This window comes from Myzus persicae, unplaced genomic scaffold (assembly GCF_001856785.1).
Source record: "Myzus persicae strain clone G006 unplaced genomic scaffold, MPER_G0061.0, whole genome shotgun sequence".
Taxonomy (NCBI): Eukaryota; Metazoa; Arthropoda; class Insecta; order Hemiptera; family Aphididae; genus Myzus; species Myzus persicae.
In genome coordinates this window covers 255,057-273,941 of record NW_019101353.1, presented here as the reverse complement: position 1 = coordinate 273,941, position 18,885 = coordinate 255,057, and the positions used below count along the sequence as shown (strand labels likewise).

Genomic DNA, 18,885 nt, shown 5'->3' with positions numbered 1-18,885 from the left:
CACACGTATGTATAGGTACTGTATACGTGTGTGTATAATATACACAATATATGTGTGTACGATTTGAGGGCCAAATACTACGATAGATGAGATGAACCGTCAACGTCGAAACGAAGCACGATGACTAGCAATGAGCTGTCGTCTTGTCGTGAAAATCGTCTCGTTAACAAACTACTGTGTCTCACAAATAGCCTATGTCAAAAAGTCGACATAATATGAGACCTTTATATTTGTAACGTAATATATCACTATTAGGTATGTGTATACTCTTATTGTTATTATAAGTTATAGCACCATACGCTTATATTACACGCCAGTAATAAGGTACACGGGCAGACTGCAGTGTGAGTGTACTTATTTATAAAAAGCTGACTCCAGAAATCGTCGAGAAATGGTGGATAAATACGTGTTAGTTCCACAAAAATTCACTTACATTGTCAACATAGATATGTATTTGGGCTGGACAGCGATCGAAGTGGTGGGACTCTTTGGGATGCCATCTCTCCACTTTTTATAATTCACATTTTCCATCCCTCCGTTTATTTTCTACCACTTTTTAAGCTATACAGGAGAACTATATGAATTATGAAAGCCATTCTTCTACTTATTTTGAGCCACTTCGACCACTAGGTCCACTTCGTCCAACCAATATTTGCGAGACCGATTTTCGTAAAGATTCATTTATTTCTATAGAAACACAAATCAAAAGAACATCATATTAATGTACATCACGTCTTATAATAATATAATATATTAGATAACGATGTACAAATTATGAGTAATGCGAGCATTAAATGTTTTTGAGATTATTGTCTTGACTCTATCGCTTGCCTGTGAATCGCCTAACATGAGGACTTCCAGCTATACTTTTTATTTATTTATTTTTTTTATAATCGTTTGTAGGTAATAGTATTATATTAGTTAGTTATTTTGTACATTTGTATTGTTTTCTATATCGTATATTTTTGTTATGCTTTCGTTTCTTATTGATTGTATTTGAATACTGTTGAACACTATAGTCATAAATTAAATGAAAAACACCCGATCTAGGTGCGTACACCTATATACCTGTAAACTAAATTAATAATAAATAAGCGCTTTAAAACCGACTAGATGGACCATATTGCGCTCCAGTTTTCTAAGTGTATACGCTTCGAATGGACCTATTTTCCTTGTGGAATAAATTATCATTTATTATGAAGTGTGAGATGTTTTTTTTTTTTAAATATTTTAATAGCACACGCCTTCGGAATAATAATATAATCGTTGTACATTCTTGGTATAAGCCTCAAAAATGTACGAAAATTCTTGTACTACATTATCTAACCGTTATACATATTATATTGTAATATATAAGCTGATGTGTGTTGTTATATATATATATATATATATATATATTATTTATTATTATACATGCATACGGCAAAAACGACGTTTCCTCACGCACTACGATTGCTTTTATATTATCGACCATGAGCGTTTGGCACAACGCAGTCGCGCGCAGTGTGTATAACAACCGTCGGATAAACTTGCTTTACCCAACTTCAAGTTATATATATATATATATGTGTGTCATAGGTATATATACGGCGGGACAACAAAACGTGATTTTTCCATTTCGTGACAACCAGAAAACGCTCGGATGTTTTTTTTCGACGATTTCCGGGAATCCTCTTTTGTGAAGCACGCGATGATGAACGACGCGTAAACGTTTTTCGAAATTATTTCCGTGCCGGGTTGGTGGTAGGTATTTGCAGGTTTGTCAATCTCGCATCACCCTTATTTGTATAGAAATATATATAGGTTGACACGCCACAGCGGAAAACATAACTCTGTGGAAATCTCCGGAAAATTGTACGAGTCGCGTTTCGCAATTATACATAGACAATTTGTATTACACGTCGATACACAATAGAGTATGTCATTTACCTTATACAATATAATAGGTGCGTGTGAGTGTATTAATCTAGCGAAACGGGTAAGACTACGAACTTATGCGTGGGTTACCGCAGTGTGGAAGGAGCTGTATCCTTGATTTTTTTTTTTCGATCTTGTTTTTTACTTAAAATGTCTGGGATAGGTAGAAAAAACTTTAAATTCATACCCAATGACTTATAGAAATACTTCTAAAAGGTCGAAAAGCATCATACGATTTATAACACTTTTGACAACTTTTAAAGTTTTCGTTATTTTCGGTGTTATTTATTGAATGTGCGGAATTTGCTTACATATTTTATTTTACGACTAGAATCTCGTAATATTTTAGTTGCACATTATATTATTATTATTGCCTGCTACGCGTGTAAGCGCTTAAATATTATATTATGTGAATCAAGAAACCACGTTCCACGATGTACTTCTCTAGGACGGAAATAAAAAAAATATATACCTAATAATAAAAAAACGTGTACGTAGTATAATATATTAGGTTGATGCCTAATATCTCTGTGTATACCTGCTATTCAGTCCAAATCGTTTATTATTTATTTCATTCGTATCACCCAGTTGTAATCCATTTAAATTTTAAATACAAATCGTCCATAGATTATTGACCTAATCGTAACTACGTTCCATTATAATACTAGTGCACTGTTTGTGCCCTTGAATAATATATAGATACCAACCTAGATATAGAACGGTGTAGAGAATTTTTGTTCTCCCGAAACTATTGCGCGCAGTGAACGTTTTAATGGAAAAACTGTGTAAGTGTTATTATGTAGAAGCAAAAGGAGTTTTTTCGTCGAGTGAAATGCCAAAAGATTCGAGACGTGTTCGAAACTAAACTTATGCATGATTTAAAGTGTAAACACCGAGCCACATCGTAAAATGCCTCGGTAGGTGCTACGTGTATAATATAATATAATAATTCCACAAAGCGAGGAGGAGAAACGAAAACTAAACCTGATAGTTTTAGTTGTTCGCACATAGATACCTGTTACAACGATAATTTTGTCGCCGCATAATCCCTTGTGTTTAACATTAATTATTACCTCTATGTCTATATTTTAAACGATTACACGTCATTACAATATAATACAGCACAATTACGTTTCTTGTAGTTTGTACATGTACGTGAGGCAAATTAGTTTTGAAGTTTTTTCCGCACATACACATACGATTTTAGTTTACATGAATAAAATAATGCATATTGATGTTATTGAAATGTTCTGTATGATATTATTGTGTAGGTTGTCTAAATCTAAACCCACCAAACTAAACAATAACGATAATATTATGTTGAAATATTAAATTAGACCCAGGTTTTCAAAACTAATATTGAGGCGGTTTAAAACATTTATTTAAAGTAAGCGAAAGCAATTTTCGACGATTTGTTTTAAAATATTGTATTTTATTCATATCTGAGTCATTTTTATATTTTGAATCACATATTTTTCATTTCAGTGTAAATTTATGAGTGTAGCTTAAACGAAAATGTTTTGATATTATTTTATTTTTATAAAAAAATGTTCCACGTTATTATTTTGACTAAGTAAGTACCTACCTACATAATATTATTATTGTCATGTAATTAATCATACAACACACGCGTTTAATTTATTTTAAAACTTTTTAACGAACTTATTGTATACAAGTATACAAATTAGTTTTTTTACAATTTACAAGTACCTTGTAGTAACCAGTATTTACTAAAATTCAAAAATATGTTGAAGCTCATGTAACCTATACAACACACAACAGTTAAACCTGACAATTTTGAAATGTATGTATATTTTTAATATTATGTCTCACCAGTGGTTCAAAAACATATTCTAAAATAGTTTATTTAATCTTTATGATAATTATTGACCAAAACATAAATTAAAAATAATGTTTAAAAATGTATATATTTTTTTTGTTCTATCCGTATAGGTTTATTACAATATTATTAAGGTGGAACAACAAAATATATAGTTTAATAGTTTATTACAGTTAAAATGTTTACTTAATATATCTGATATACTCATTGCGCGTATAAAAGTTTATATTTTAGAGTCTATTTATAGTTATTTTATCATTTTTAATTCTTTCAGTCTATTTTCTGTTAAATTCGATGACAATATCTCTATTTATATTTAAGATTTTAAAATTGAATACAAGATTCGTCATAAGTTGTTATAATAGCAGTTGAAATACATTAAAGATACATAGCTACATTTTTTTTTATAAGCATTTAAGTCCAAATTTTGACTGAGAGGAACATTTAAGAGTCATTGCTTGAAAAGTTGGAAGATTTTTGAAAGTTTTTCCTCAGAAAATTGTTACTTTCCTCAGATAAGGGATTTTTCCAATCAGTTTTGAAGACTTTTTAAGGGTTTTGATCTTTATATTTTATAGTAAGTACTAAGACTATATAAATCAAATTTTGAGCAATTGCCTATTTTATGTGTCACACCGAAGTATTTTTCAAGTTTATATGAAAGGCATAGTTTACATAGTCAACATTAAAATATAGTTATATGTATTATGAGTGTTGATAGTTAAAAGTAATTAAAATACCCATTGTTTGATATAATGATTAAGGCTTTATTAATATACATGTAACCTGTCATGAGGGCAAGGAACAACCCATATAAAAATACTGTATTCATGTGTTCCTTACACCACCGTTATTACATTGTAATAAGTATTAACTCATTCACTGCACCGCAATTGTGACTCGGCAATAGTGTTTAAAATCCAATTCGTTTTGAACTCGAACGCACAAGTGATGTAATGTGAACAAATGTCTGGATAGCTTAACTCGGGAAACTACGATTCTCCATACGACGACTGTATATAAAATGGCACACGTATTTGTGTTTACACCACGATTTAAGATAGATAGATACTATCTTAAATCGTGGTTTACACCTATATATCTACCTAGTATCTTTCTTTATTTATATATTTCAACGGGCCGCGACATGCATGAACATACAATTAAATTAATTGACGAAATATAATACGATAACGGAAGATAATAGTAAATAAAAAGTAACAAAGTTAATAGGTTAAAATATGATATAGTCATCTACACGTCTATATGTTACATATAACATATGCTTGTAGCACGTTTGATTTACGGCGACGATAAACCGTTAAGCGAACTCAATAAATTTAGATAAAATTTCGTACATGGCGTGTGCGTGTGTGTGTGTGTGTGTGTGTGTGTGTGTGTGTGTGTGTGTGTGTGTGTCTAAATAATGGTTTGATTTGATTCGGTCATGACAAGTGTGCTTGAAGTAACGAAGTGGTTATCGTATATCATAATTAAACGTAAGTACCTATATTACACTCTAAACAACATGATATATTAAATGTAGTGCTGAGCACTAACTAGTTGGTTTTAATGCATATAATAACTACTTTGTAACTTGACGAGTTGAACATTTAATGTGTAAAATAATCTGATCTATAATGCAATATAATACAGGTACTTGACTATTTTTTTGTAGTTTTTTTTTAATTCCTAAAATCCAAATGTTCCGTATAACTTCCGAGTGCCGACTATAATATTAGTGTCTATACAGCCGTGATTATAACTTATTATTAAATAATTATGAATTTTGAGTACCACCTTTAATTTTTTTTAAAACATTTTTCTTGTCACATTATTTCTTTATAATATATTCTTATATTAGTTGCATATTTTATTGCAATACACGTTTACCACAGCGCCTGTGGTCTATAGCTTATTGCTTGGTAAGTACGAATAAAGAATCATACTGTTTGTATTTTTATTATTATTTCGTAAATTCTGTATTCTAATAACTGATATTCGTATTCCAATTTATTTCCAATAAATTAAGGTTGTTACTTATTTCCTAATACCAGTAACACCTAATAATTGTAGTACTTACTTGAAACTTTCGATCAAATTATCAGTTGCTCAATTTAATTTTTGTTTAGTCACTAATAATTGAAATCAGATAGGTACCCAACAATAAAATATGTACTTATGTAATTAATACTTTACTTGTTGTAATCAAACGGGTTTTAAAAATGCGTGTGTATTAAGCTATAAAAAAAACTAACTTCTAACTTAAGTTACTATTTTCATCAAACTAACTTCCAACTAAGTTAGAAATTTGGAAAGTTTCAAAAACCAATTTATATTATAACTTAGTTTTTTCAATACCTAAAGTAACCTAACTTAAACTCGTTGACTAAATGACCAACCTGGGCAAAATGTTGATTAAATACTCGTATTATGTATCACACGAGTGTCCAAAAAACGTGTATAGCTCATAAACACAGTACTATTTAAAATCGTAGGTAGTCTTTAAACGTGTTGTCCAATATTTCATAAAATAATTCGCATTAATTACTCAATGTCGCCCGTTAGTAACAAAAATGACGTGTCGCAATAGTATAAGCGCGGATGGAGTGAAACTTCTTTAGAGAGGGTATAAAAAAGTGTTATCGCCCATCACGGTCAAATATTAAGTTTGTATTGAAAAAATAAAAAAAAAAAATTTTCAATTTATTTATTACTATTATACAAAGATAAGACAAATGATTTATTATTATTTATTAGGTACCACAGAAACCTTAGTTTGGTATCTGCGCCAAGCCCGTAATGCGTTTTGGTCGCAACGGCTGAGCCCATGAATTCAACTCACACTACCACGCCTAAAGAAATTTCATTTAAAAAAACAAAAAAATGTAATTTATCAAATAATTTGAAATCATTGACTACCTATATCTTCCGATGGTGGTTCCTCTGCTCCACGATTTATGACATACCTACTACTTAACACGTCTTACACACCATTTTCTGAAAAACGTATTGGTACCTAGGTGCCTATATTATAAATGTACCTATGTACTATATGTACATTTTACTTATATTGTGTATGTTTATTATATACTAATACACTATGTATATAGGTAGGTACACAGTTTATAGATTCTATAGTATTGTGCAAACAATCTCCACCTTTAAGTTGTGTGTTGTATTTTGCGCATATTTCCCACTTGATATATTATAACTTACAAGACGTAAATATTGTACGTACATACCATATATTATATAACTGAATACATATATAGGTATAAATGTAATATAATATATATACGTGTGTGTGTGTCGTAATGTATGTAATATGTATATGTATGCAAATTTGGACACTTGACGCACAAACTTACTAAATCTATAGCAGTGATGAGGGAAAAACGTTTTGTTGATTTTGCCATAAATTAATTCTGCATTAACACTATGATAATACTGCTGCGGTCGAAGATTGTGAACATTTCCTGAAATAATTGCATGCGCTAATAAATCATTTTAGAATTGTAGATAAGTAATAATATTGTTGTTATTATAACTGCGATGCACCTGTGTACATTTGGAAATTTGTTTGCAAAATTTATTAGGATATCAGATATTAGAACATAGAATACTTGAGCAAAAGTGACGGCGCTACAATGTGATCGGTGGTGGAGGGGGAGTTGGGTGGTGAAGGGGGTCTAGAACTCTAGAAGAGCAACCTCTCCTTCCAAATTTTGGGAGGGTGGGTAATGGGTATTAATATTTAGCATACATATGTGGTACGTCTAGGGGGAAATAGGTAGGTCCCTAATAATTTGTAAAACCGTTACTGATACATTTTAAAAAGACCTATACAGAGGCCTGTGCCTATCTCTATTAACAGGCGGCGGACATGTTTTCAATAATAAACTACCATTATAATACTTTATAATACATACAGAGATATGAACTATTTTAATTCCCTACAAGTACCTAATGAAAGGTTAATCTATTGAACTGTTTGAATGTCAAGCCAAACGGAACCATTGATGTTCGATTCTGTTCAAAATTTGTTCTAGGTTATAGGGTACCTATCTAGGATATAAAAACATTGATTAACTCAGTTAAGTTAAGTTTATTCTCCTGTAGGCTATGATATTTGATATAAAAAAAAATTTGCCATTTGGATCATTTACGACTAGGTATAAGTTTTATTTAACACTGAAACATTGATCAATATTTAAAAACTAATTAGGGTATATTCCCGTAACTACATTCTCGGGAATTTGCACGTCACTAGACTGTCCGGCTAACAAATTCCGATTGCCCCATCGTTCTTTACACGTTGTAGTGCATAAGTTTCCAAAAAACATAAATATTTGTAACAGGCACAGTAAACTAGAATGATGCGCTAATGTGTAAACATCGCAAAATAGCAAACTTCATTAGAACCGATGTTCGACTGCCAAATTCTGACTTCACCATCGTTTTTCGTATTGTTAACTACATATACATATAAATAAAAAAGTGTCCGGTACAGTAACGAAATTCCGAAATTTTTAAGTTGCTATAAAATCAAAGGAAACTTTTATTACATTTTCAAGCTATTAAGATTTAAAATATTCCATTTGAAATAATTTGCAAAATTAACATGAATTGCTGAATTTTGATTTTAAGTGCTTATAAATAGGTATTAGATACCTATTTTTGATATTATTTATTTGACAATTTTATGGTATATAGAAAATAATAATAATTTAAGCACTTACAAAATAATTTGTAAATTTTCAATATTAATTGCTTTAGTAAGCAAGACTTAAGTTCTTACATAGTTACATTGTATTAAATATTTAAGCTTTTAACTATTCAATATATTTTCAATATAAATTGAAAAAAACTAATAAAAAAATTTATGTATATAAGTATTATAAAAGAACCAAATTATTTTGAAAATTGTATAATATTTAGACAATCAATATATAAATAATAAATATTTAATGGAAATTCAAATTTAGTATTACTAACTCTCAAATAACAACAAAAAAACAATTGATTTTTGTCAAAAACTATTTTTGCATAGAAATTAGGAACAGTTATTCTTGATTTTGTATTATTTTAATTTTGAACAACCAAAGTACCAACTAGGTCCAATTTATCATAAGGTTACTAGGAGCCACCATCAAAATTGAATATCCAAGCATTTTGTCTACAATAAAGTGTCCTCACAAACATTATTTTAAAAATAACACATTATTATATAACTAATAAATTGAATGGATTCGTTTTGATACATTTAAAATTTAAAACCACTAAAGCCTAAAGATGATTAAAAAAGGTTTAAATACCTTTATAAGACAGTACAACACAAATCAGGTTACATGTTTTCTTAATAAAAGCCTGCTCTAATTGAATTGTTATATGATAAATGATAATTATAAAAATTAACTTCAAAAAACTTGAAAAGAATATAAGTTTGGCATAATTTATGCAGTTTTAAAATTTGTACTCTGATTTGTACTATGAGATAGGAAAATTATTGGTTTTTTAATGCTTTAAAGTTTAAAGTATCACAATTATAAAATGTTATATCACAGGTTTCATGTTGCATCTTAGGTAATAGATAGCTAATTAGATTAGGAATGGCTAATATTAATGAGTTGGTCATATTCATATAACTTAGTCCGTATGAAAATCCAGTATAAAAATATTAAATTATCCGTTAACATTATAAACATAAGATTTGGTTCATATTTTTATTCTTGGGTTCCAATAAACAGATGATTATATAAACCAATGATCATATTCTGCTTAGAAACTCATTAAAGTTATTATAATATACCGTTGTTAAAATAATATAAAGACATAAACATTGTATAATTTTCAAATTATTTTAATATCAATAATGATAATATTGTTACATAGGTATTTTTCAATAGGTTGTTACCACAAGAAAATTGATAATTTTATGAGTAGGGAGGGAAAAGTAATAACTAGTGAGATTAAAGGTAATTATATTATAAGTTATTATTATTAGTATTAATACTTAAACAAAAAATAAATGATTTTGTTCAGCGGTTTCAATAAATGTTATAGTAATGCTATACATGTTCAACCATTTAGAATTTCAAAACCACAGCAGATTCACCAGCAAGACTCAATTGGTTGCTGCCAACTTTTGATCTAGAACAAAAAAAAAAATAACACGAAATGAAAAAAGATAGTTTTTTTATTTCAAAATCCGAACAATATAATATAATCTGATGTAATGGGCTATTTTATTAATGCTATTGAGTATCAATGAAACCAATTTAAATATTTAAAGTTATTTTATTTATCATGGTATTAATGTTTTTATTAGTAACAGATAATAAATAGAAATCAAAAATTAGATTTCAATGCATTTACAACTTATTTTAAGATTCTCCAAAACAATGTATTCCTAGACAGAAATATGCTTAAAGTGTGTACTTTTAACAGAAAATTGCTCCCAGGCACCAGTTGATTAAATTGGCACATAATATGTCAGCTAACAATATAATTAATTCAACACAGGTTAACTCATTTACTTTTATAAAATAATTATTACATAATAATTTAATTTTACTATAAAAGATTAAAAAATTGAATTATTTTAATTGCAGGGAATTTTTTTGAAGTTCAGAAACAAGTGCATTTTTTATTTCCCAAGGGACATTCAAATCAGAGACCTAATAAAAACATTATTATCTTTTAGTTTATTTCAACAATTTTAATAATAATTAATAAAAACACTTTTTTGTGTTGGTCAAACAATACAAAAATTATATGTTGATATTTCTAAATTTTCTAACTAATAAGCTAAGCACAAGATTTCATTATTATGAAATATATAATGATTAATCAGTCTATTATTGATGTAAATCAGCAACATTTTCACGGAATTAATTTCTCTAATTATTAGAATCAACTCTTATCAAAAATATAGTTTTAAATATTTCAATATAGCTTGTGTGAATTATCTTTTTAGATAATATTAGTATATAAGTACAAAGTTCATTGCAGAAGTATATAATATAATTATACAATGTAATTTGTAGTATAGAACATCAGTTCTACAAAAACAGATATCTTATATTTATTAAAACAGACCTTTCAGAATGAACCTAGATTTATCATAAAAACCACAAGTACATTTTTTTATAATAATTAAGATTGATAATTAATATATTCATAATCTTCTGAAGTGTAATCATATCCTACTTGTATGCCTAAATATTATTAAAACATATTTTCAAAATTATTTTTGATTTACAGGAAATCAACTTACATATATGATCAAATATGTAAAATAAATTAACTTAATTATAATTTAAAAATAAAATATAAGTATTATTAATTAAAATACTATACAAGAATACAAATAATTTATCTGTGACAACAAAGCATTTTAACAAGTAATATAGCAGTTAAAATCAGGCAAATCCAATTTTTTCAAATGTATAAACATGTTATGAAATTTAAAACAATTGTATTTGAAATATAAGTATACAAATATTGAGATAATCTAACAGTCGAATAAAATTTATAAAATAATAACTAATAATTGTCAATTCGGGCAATTTCGAGAAACAATCTGTTCATCTTATTAATTTTAGTTTTATTGGAAATAAGTCATTAAGATAAATATCTATTTCAACTAACTTTATTATATGAATATCTCAATTATTATATCTATAAATATAAAACAATGATAAAAACTTACTTAGGAGGAGGAAGCATGGAGCAAGCAGTCTCAGTACAAAGTGACAGAGTTAATTCTGTGGGAATTCCATCAAATGCATTTAGGTTTAGAACAGTGACATTTTTACTTAAATTCCAAGCAAACAAAAGGCTCTCTGAACCACTCATTACCCTAAAATCAAACATGTAATTTAAAAATAAATAAAGTATTGTGATGTATGTAATTTGTTTACCTATCAAAAGCGAATACTGTCTCATTATTCAAGAGTTTGGCGTTAAAGGAACCAAATTCAACTGTGGGCATTGACCGTAATTCTTTTAAATTACTTTGAATAAATGTAATATTTGGTATTTTGTTGTTTTCAAATAGTTTAGCGTCAGCATTAATGAGTGGTACACCCGGTAATAATGAACCAAGAATACTAAAGGCATCAATAGTTTCATTTTTCCAGCAATTTGATTTATCAGTACATACCCACTAAATCAATAATAAAATGCATTAATATTTAATTTTGAATATAAATTATTTTTAACTTACTTCCCAAGAAGACCATGAATTAGTTGCTTTAGGAATAATTGCATTAAATAATTGTTCTCCAGTGAAATCAGATGGCAACTTCACAGAACTATGAACCATATGTATTCCCTTAATATCATTAGAATCAAGGTCACTCACAATCAATACTCTGAAAATTGTATATAAAAAAACATTTAATTAACAATTAATTTATTAATGTAGTTTTCTTTGATACTAAATACCCAAATATTAAGATTTGGACTCACAATTCGTTCATAATTATAATTTTAAAACATATAAGTTTTTTATTTTACAAGATAAAAATAAAACATTTATTTTAAATGTATCCAAATTAAGGCATTAAAATACAATAATTTCTAACTTAATCATCTGAATTGTAACTACATTTTACTTTTTATTGGCTTTTTAACAATATAATTAAAAAGCTATGATACTATTTAACAACCATACAATATAAATAATTTTAAAAATATATATTATATATATAAACAAATAATTTAATAGAACTTATAATAAGTTAAAATTTGAATAGTGCATATGTTTTATGCAAACATTTGAATCATTTTATTTTTTAAGTAAATAGGCACATTTTAATAATATTGGGCAATATAACTTAACTCACCCAGAATTATTTCTTATTAAATTGCCCCAGTGTTATAATAACTCATTGGTTTCTGGAAGGTTAGATGTCGCTTTATGACTTAAAGAATCATACTTGTTGGTCACATTTGGCGCCATTGTAATAGTATCATTTTTTAAGTCTTTATCTTCAAACAAATATTGAACTTTATCCAAATACAATCCATCAACTCCTATATTCAACCAATGCTCAAACACTTTCTAGAAAAATTAACCATACAAAATTAAGAAATGTTTTTAAAAATACAAAAGTAAATTAAATACCTCAAAATAATATACAACATCTTTATTGCGAAAATTGAAGTCTGGATTTTCTAAAGAGAACTGGTGAAGATAAAACTCTTTTCGAATATCATTCCAACTCCAGGCAGATCCTCCAGTTACACTCAACTAATGCGGTTAACAAGAACAATTAATAGAATATTCAATAACAAACTAAAATACTAAAAATTACTAACCCAATTGTTAATGGGATAATGTTTTTCACCATCACTAATACCAGAATTCCAAATGTAAAAATCTTTGTATAAAGTTTCTTTTAGGACTGATCGCTCAAATATTAAGTTTAACCTTGAAGAATGATTAGGAACTAATTTTAACATCACTTTCATACCTAAAATAATGTTAGAGTAATTCATTTTTTATATCTATAATTTAGTAGATGAGATATAATTAATAATATACCTTTATTTTTTAAATTTTCAACAAGACTTTTCATTGAATTCTCATTTCCTAAAGAAATATTTACATTCATAAAATCTATGACTTCATCTCCATCAGCTTGAAACACAGATGTCAATACAACATTTTGTACACCCAATTGTTGCATATATTTAATTTTCTCATCAAGACCTTTACAAAAATTATATTATAATTACTAATATTACTAATTATTAAGTATAATATATTTAACATAAATTATAGTACAATGTGCAATATATGAAAACATACATTGTTTAAGCATACATTAAGCAAAGTTAAAATTTTTAATAATAGAACACTTAGTCTTATGAACTTGATAATAAATTTAAGGCTGGTGTTAAGGGGGGGGGATCAATAAAATAATCGTCTCTCTGATATGGACAACACCATTAAAGTCAAAATAATATTCAGCCGGATTGAACCTTCGGGAGATTGTGGAATTCCTAATGGGCCGCATCATAATTAGTTGATAGTTTCAAAACAAAAAAATAATTTAAGTTTTTAACATAAATACTTCATAAATTTTAAAGGAAATATAGGTACATTATTTCATGAACAAATAAAAAATAAAAATACGAAGTTACCTAAATCTGTTAACTTAACAGCAAGTATTAATGTCCTAAAAAATGTATTTCCTATGTACATATGCTTACCTATGGAAGTAAATAGAACCTTATGGTTAAAATTAATAGCTCAATACATAGATAGATAGGTTTATATAAATATCTGTTAATTTAATTAGAGTACAACTTCTACAAATATTTGTACTGTAATCTTTATTTATCAAAAAATGTATTGTATGAAACACTTAATATATAGACTCATTATATTAATTCAAATTATGAAAATAATGTACTGTATTTATTTTATGTTAGGTACATATAATCATTGACAATAGACAACTCACCATTTTGGCTGACAAGAGAAGCTGCGTTAATAATGTAGACTGGACTCTTCTGATACCATTCATACTTAGAAGTCGGAAAACACTTAGGAGTCAAGAATATTATGAACAGTGCACCAAACATCATGGCAAACCAAGAAAGCCAAAACGTTACAAACAGCAACCACCTGAGTCGCACCCAGAACGGACTGTTAGCATACTTCATGAGTTCTTCCTTACCCATGCCTGCGTATGCTGTTTCTGTATGATCCGATAATTCCATCTTGTTTAGCTCATCATATTTGTCACTTGTACTGTCCACCTTCTTTTTTCCCTCCTCCATAAGTTTTTCCACAGCTCCATCATCTTTTTCCACCGACATTGCTGCCTTCTGAAAAATTTTTAAAACAAATTATGAGATTTAAAAATGTAACTTTAAGAATCATTTGACGCGAATTTCATTGAAACAAAGGTACATCTAATTGTGACAACTAGTGACCTGTGCTTACTCGATTATTTGATTATTCAGACAGGGCCAAAGAATAAGTGATCACTTACCACGAGAAAAGAATCAGAAAAGATAGACCGTCTAGCAAGCAGCAACTTCAGCTGAGATCAGCAACTGAGTACTGAGCAACGTAATTACTAAAACTAAATAGTATATTACAAAATAATAGGTGTGTAATATTAATAAAATATTGATCGCAATTTGCAGAGAATTGTTCTTATCACAGCGAGAAGTCACGAACGAGGAGATAAGAGATGATAACGCTGGCGAGTAGTGAGCGGTAAACAACGGACGGACACGACTCTGCCCTCAGAGGCTCAGACAGTCTATTGAAATAAAGACTACGACAATATTAACACCTATAACCTATATTAACACATTAACTCAGGCCACAGCCGATCCCCCCGTACAAGGTTGTATTTGTTAAAAAATAATAATCAAACAATTATTTTATTTTATTGTACATGTATACATACTTAATAACTATTTGAACAATTTCGTGCTCAACTCGTTTTCGATTTCGGATAAATCATAAATCAAATGTTAAGAATATTTTACGGTCCTATTTTTTTTTTTTTATATATTTACTCACTTTTCGTGGATGGACGGAATATTGAAAGGTAATTTTTCAATTTTTCGATAGGTACCTACCTAGTTTTTCTAAGCTTACGAAATACTTTTTTAGCCGTTTAACAGCATAGAATAGGCATCCAAAACATGATAAGGAATTAAGATTTAAGAAATATAAGCAGTCTAATACTCTGTCCAGAGAGAGAACTCGCCGATTCTGCGCACCTCCTCTGCGTCACCACACTATATCGAAACCAGTTAGGGTGTCTAATGTCCATGGCAGGGATGCGCAGGAGAACCGATTTTGGATGTTCCCTCGCTGGTAATAGTGTTATAATCTCTTTACCGAGCTCTGCGGCTCTGTCAAAATAATTTTTTATGTAATTATTTATCGTTGCTCTTCAATTTATTAATTAGCTATGATTATACTGTTACCATAAGCCATAACTAGGTTTTGAGACTTAATATATGACTGCATGTACATAATATTTATATAGGTACTATTGAAATTTGAAATATAAAACTAGCATTTTTTTTAAAACATATAATATATAATCTTAATCTATTTAATTTCAATTTTTAACCACCAATGTCTTTAAGTTAATGATTTTAGTAACCTAATATCGCCTATCTGCACATACGTTAATTTCACAAGGTTCCTAGACAAAAAAAAATGTTATTTTCAAAATGCATTCATAGGTACTTTAAATAAAACATGAAAACCAAAAATATGTTCAAAATAACAATTGAATTGGCAAAATTTGATTTTAGCTTAAAAATTACAAAGTTTGCAAAAGTATGCAATATAGAAAAATATGTTGTACTCAAACATTATATTTTGTCATTACTTAGGCTAAACTCACATTTGACAAATTTATATAAACCATCAAGCTCGGCAATAGATGGGGGGGGGGGGGTTAATATTTAGACACTGTGGGTCGAAGTGGAAATTCACGGCACACCACTTCAGAACTCACTACTCAGTAAATAGCTGGTACTTCTCAATTTTTCATCTCTTTTTTAAAATTTTTTTAAAATTTAATCTGAAATAACCTAGATATACTGGTCTTTATCGCCCCGCTACAAGCAGTAGGTAAACATTTTATCACTGTGTCATATATGAGTATCGGATATCTACGATTCATACGTTTTCTCGTAAAAGATTACCTATTAATTATACAATTTAAAAATTTAAAAATTTCATCTATTTTTTATACTGCTATTGACCATGGAAATACTCCAATATTTTAAAGCATATAGGGAATTTGTTGATTTTTTATTATTACAATCTAAATAATGACACCTATAAAATAATTACTATAAAGCATAGAACGTTTTTTTAGGACTAAATTGGCATCGGTCAAATACATGTGTTTCCAAGAATGTACGACTTCTAGACAAAAAGATAATATAATTTTTTTTTTTAAATGCTTTCGAATTGTAGGTATACGTATACTGCTTATTATACCTTATCCCTGCCTACTAATTACTATAAATAAGTAACAATAATATCAATTATAATATCAATACCTGCATGTTATCACGACTAACAAGAATAAAATATGTCAATACATAATAGTTATTAGTTCCTTAATTACATAAAAAATATTGATATTATATTATTGATGTATGTAATACAATTCAAAAATATTTTTTAAAAACAATTATATCTCTTAATCTAGAAGCCGCATAGATATTCTTGGAAATACATTTATTCGATCGAGGACAATTCGGTCTGAAAAAAATGTGTTGTTATAATTATTCATAAGTTTCGCCATTTAAATAATAATAATAAAAAAATGGTTAAGTGGGTAACGCTCTGTTGTATATATTAAGGTGTCAATAATGATGTGTTAAATTTGAATTTAATTTTTTTTTTTAATATTGTACTTTCAACTACTTTTTACTACCTACTTAGGTGTAATTTTTGCTTGGTCTGATACACAATTATAAATTGATCTTATATTTTTATCTATTTCCTGGAACTCACACAGCCACCAACAAAACGTCAACAAATTAGAAAACAATGGCCGATGGGCATCAAAACGGCATCGTGGAGTGGGGGACAAAATACGAGTACATCAGACAATCTATTAATCTATCAACGGAGAATCACAGAATTTATAATAATAAGTAATAAGTAATATACTAATTCACATTCACAACTCAAAACTACAGAATCACAGAATTTATTTTCTTATGTTTTAGTAAATTCAAAATTGTCAGTGTTTCAAAGTTGTGACAAAGTAATGAGAAGTTGAGTACCAGTTGCGGATGTGACCTAAATAAATATTAAATACACAAATATTTCTATTCATCTTTTTCTCAGGACTCATGTCAAGATATAAATTTGAGTATTGCAGAAAGTTTATAGGTCAGGTTACAAATATTACTGTCTCGTGAAAAACAGTCTTAATCTTCATTCTTCGATACCTAATGAAAATATACCTAATTAATGAAGTATAAATTTTAAAAAAAATAAACTATAAGTAATAATACTATATTATTCAAATAATATTTAAAGTTTTGTGGCCAACATTTTTTCTTTCTATTAGAAGCACCATCGACAACACAATATATTCTTGTGTATTTTTATGTATGTTATACCACAGTAGCTTAAAAAAACCTATGCCTATGTCTGTAGGTATAATAAATATTAAATAATAATATTATAAAGAAGTCAATATACATAATATATACATATATACAATATGCATATATATATATAACTGCAATTCCAAAAGCGTCTCGCTATAGAATGTGTAATGTGGTCATGTGGATGTATCCAATTTAAAATAGTTTAGGTAATAATACTTAGGTATGAGTGTTAAGTTGTTTATAATATAATAAAACATAAATATAATACCTACTTAATCGGTATTAATATTAATAATTAATATTTATTATTTACATATTACATATCATATAAAATATAGTGTCATACACAGTACACACATCATACTAACATTCTTATGTACCGTAAAATTTAAAAATTATTATTATTATTTGACTTAGGTATACCTACATTTTATAAACCGAGAGTTTCCAGTTTCCTTTCCCCCATAACCCACTCAAGGTGGGAACTCAATGGAGTTAGGTCTGAGAATAGAGCCAATCCCATGTATTAAATAATATACATACATTATACATGTGTTTAATAATAATTATTATTATTAATTATTAGGATATCATACTTAACGCGGACTGCGATGACTTCAGTCGTTGGTTGTCGGTATCCGGTAAAAATTGGTGCTGTATAGGACGTGAGGATGAAACAAAGACAGCAAAATATGAAAAATTGAATGGACAATAGATTTTTTAGAACGAAATACTTACACGAATATTACACTCTGTCACTTGTAATGGTCGGTGGTCGTCGTCACAGACCTGGTTACCCGTATAACGTCACCAAGGCGAGTTGCTGCGTTTGCCACTGGTAACTGGTTCGTAGTTTCGTACAACCTACACGGTCAGGCTACAGTCATCTGATCGGTCCCACATCTCGTGATCAGGTGAGGTGGGAGAGTCCACCTAGTCACGTCGTCTGTGTCCTGAAGTGGCAGTTGATAGGAAATTAGGGACTACAAGCGTCTGCA

At 28.6% G+C, this 18,885-nt stretch overlaps 2 long non-coding RNA genes and 1 pseudogene across 2 annotated transcripts; 2 read left to right on the top strand and 1 right to left on the bottom strand.

Moving 5' to 3' along the window:
* Nucleotides 1-5,296: 5,296 nt before the first annotated feature.
* LOC111028770 lies at nt 5,297-14,369 on the top strand. Its single transcript, XR_002603934.1, has 2 exons — nt 5,297-5,682; nt 14,204-14,369. It is a non-coding gene; the product is annotated as an uncharacterized LOC111028770 (long non-coding RNA).
* Nucleotides 9,725-18,753, bottom strand: LOC111028768 (annotated as a pseudogene).
* On the top strand, nt 14,567-14,907 carry LOC111028769. The gene is made up of 2 exons (XR_002603933.1): nt 14,567-14,683; nt 14,741-14,907. It is a non-coding gene; the product is annotated as an uncharacterized LOC111028769 (long non-coding RNA).
* Nucleotides 18,754-18,885: the final 132 nt, after the last annotated feature.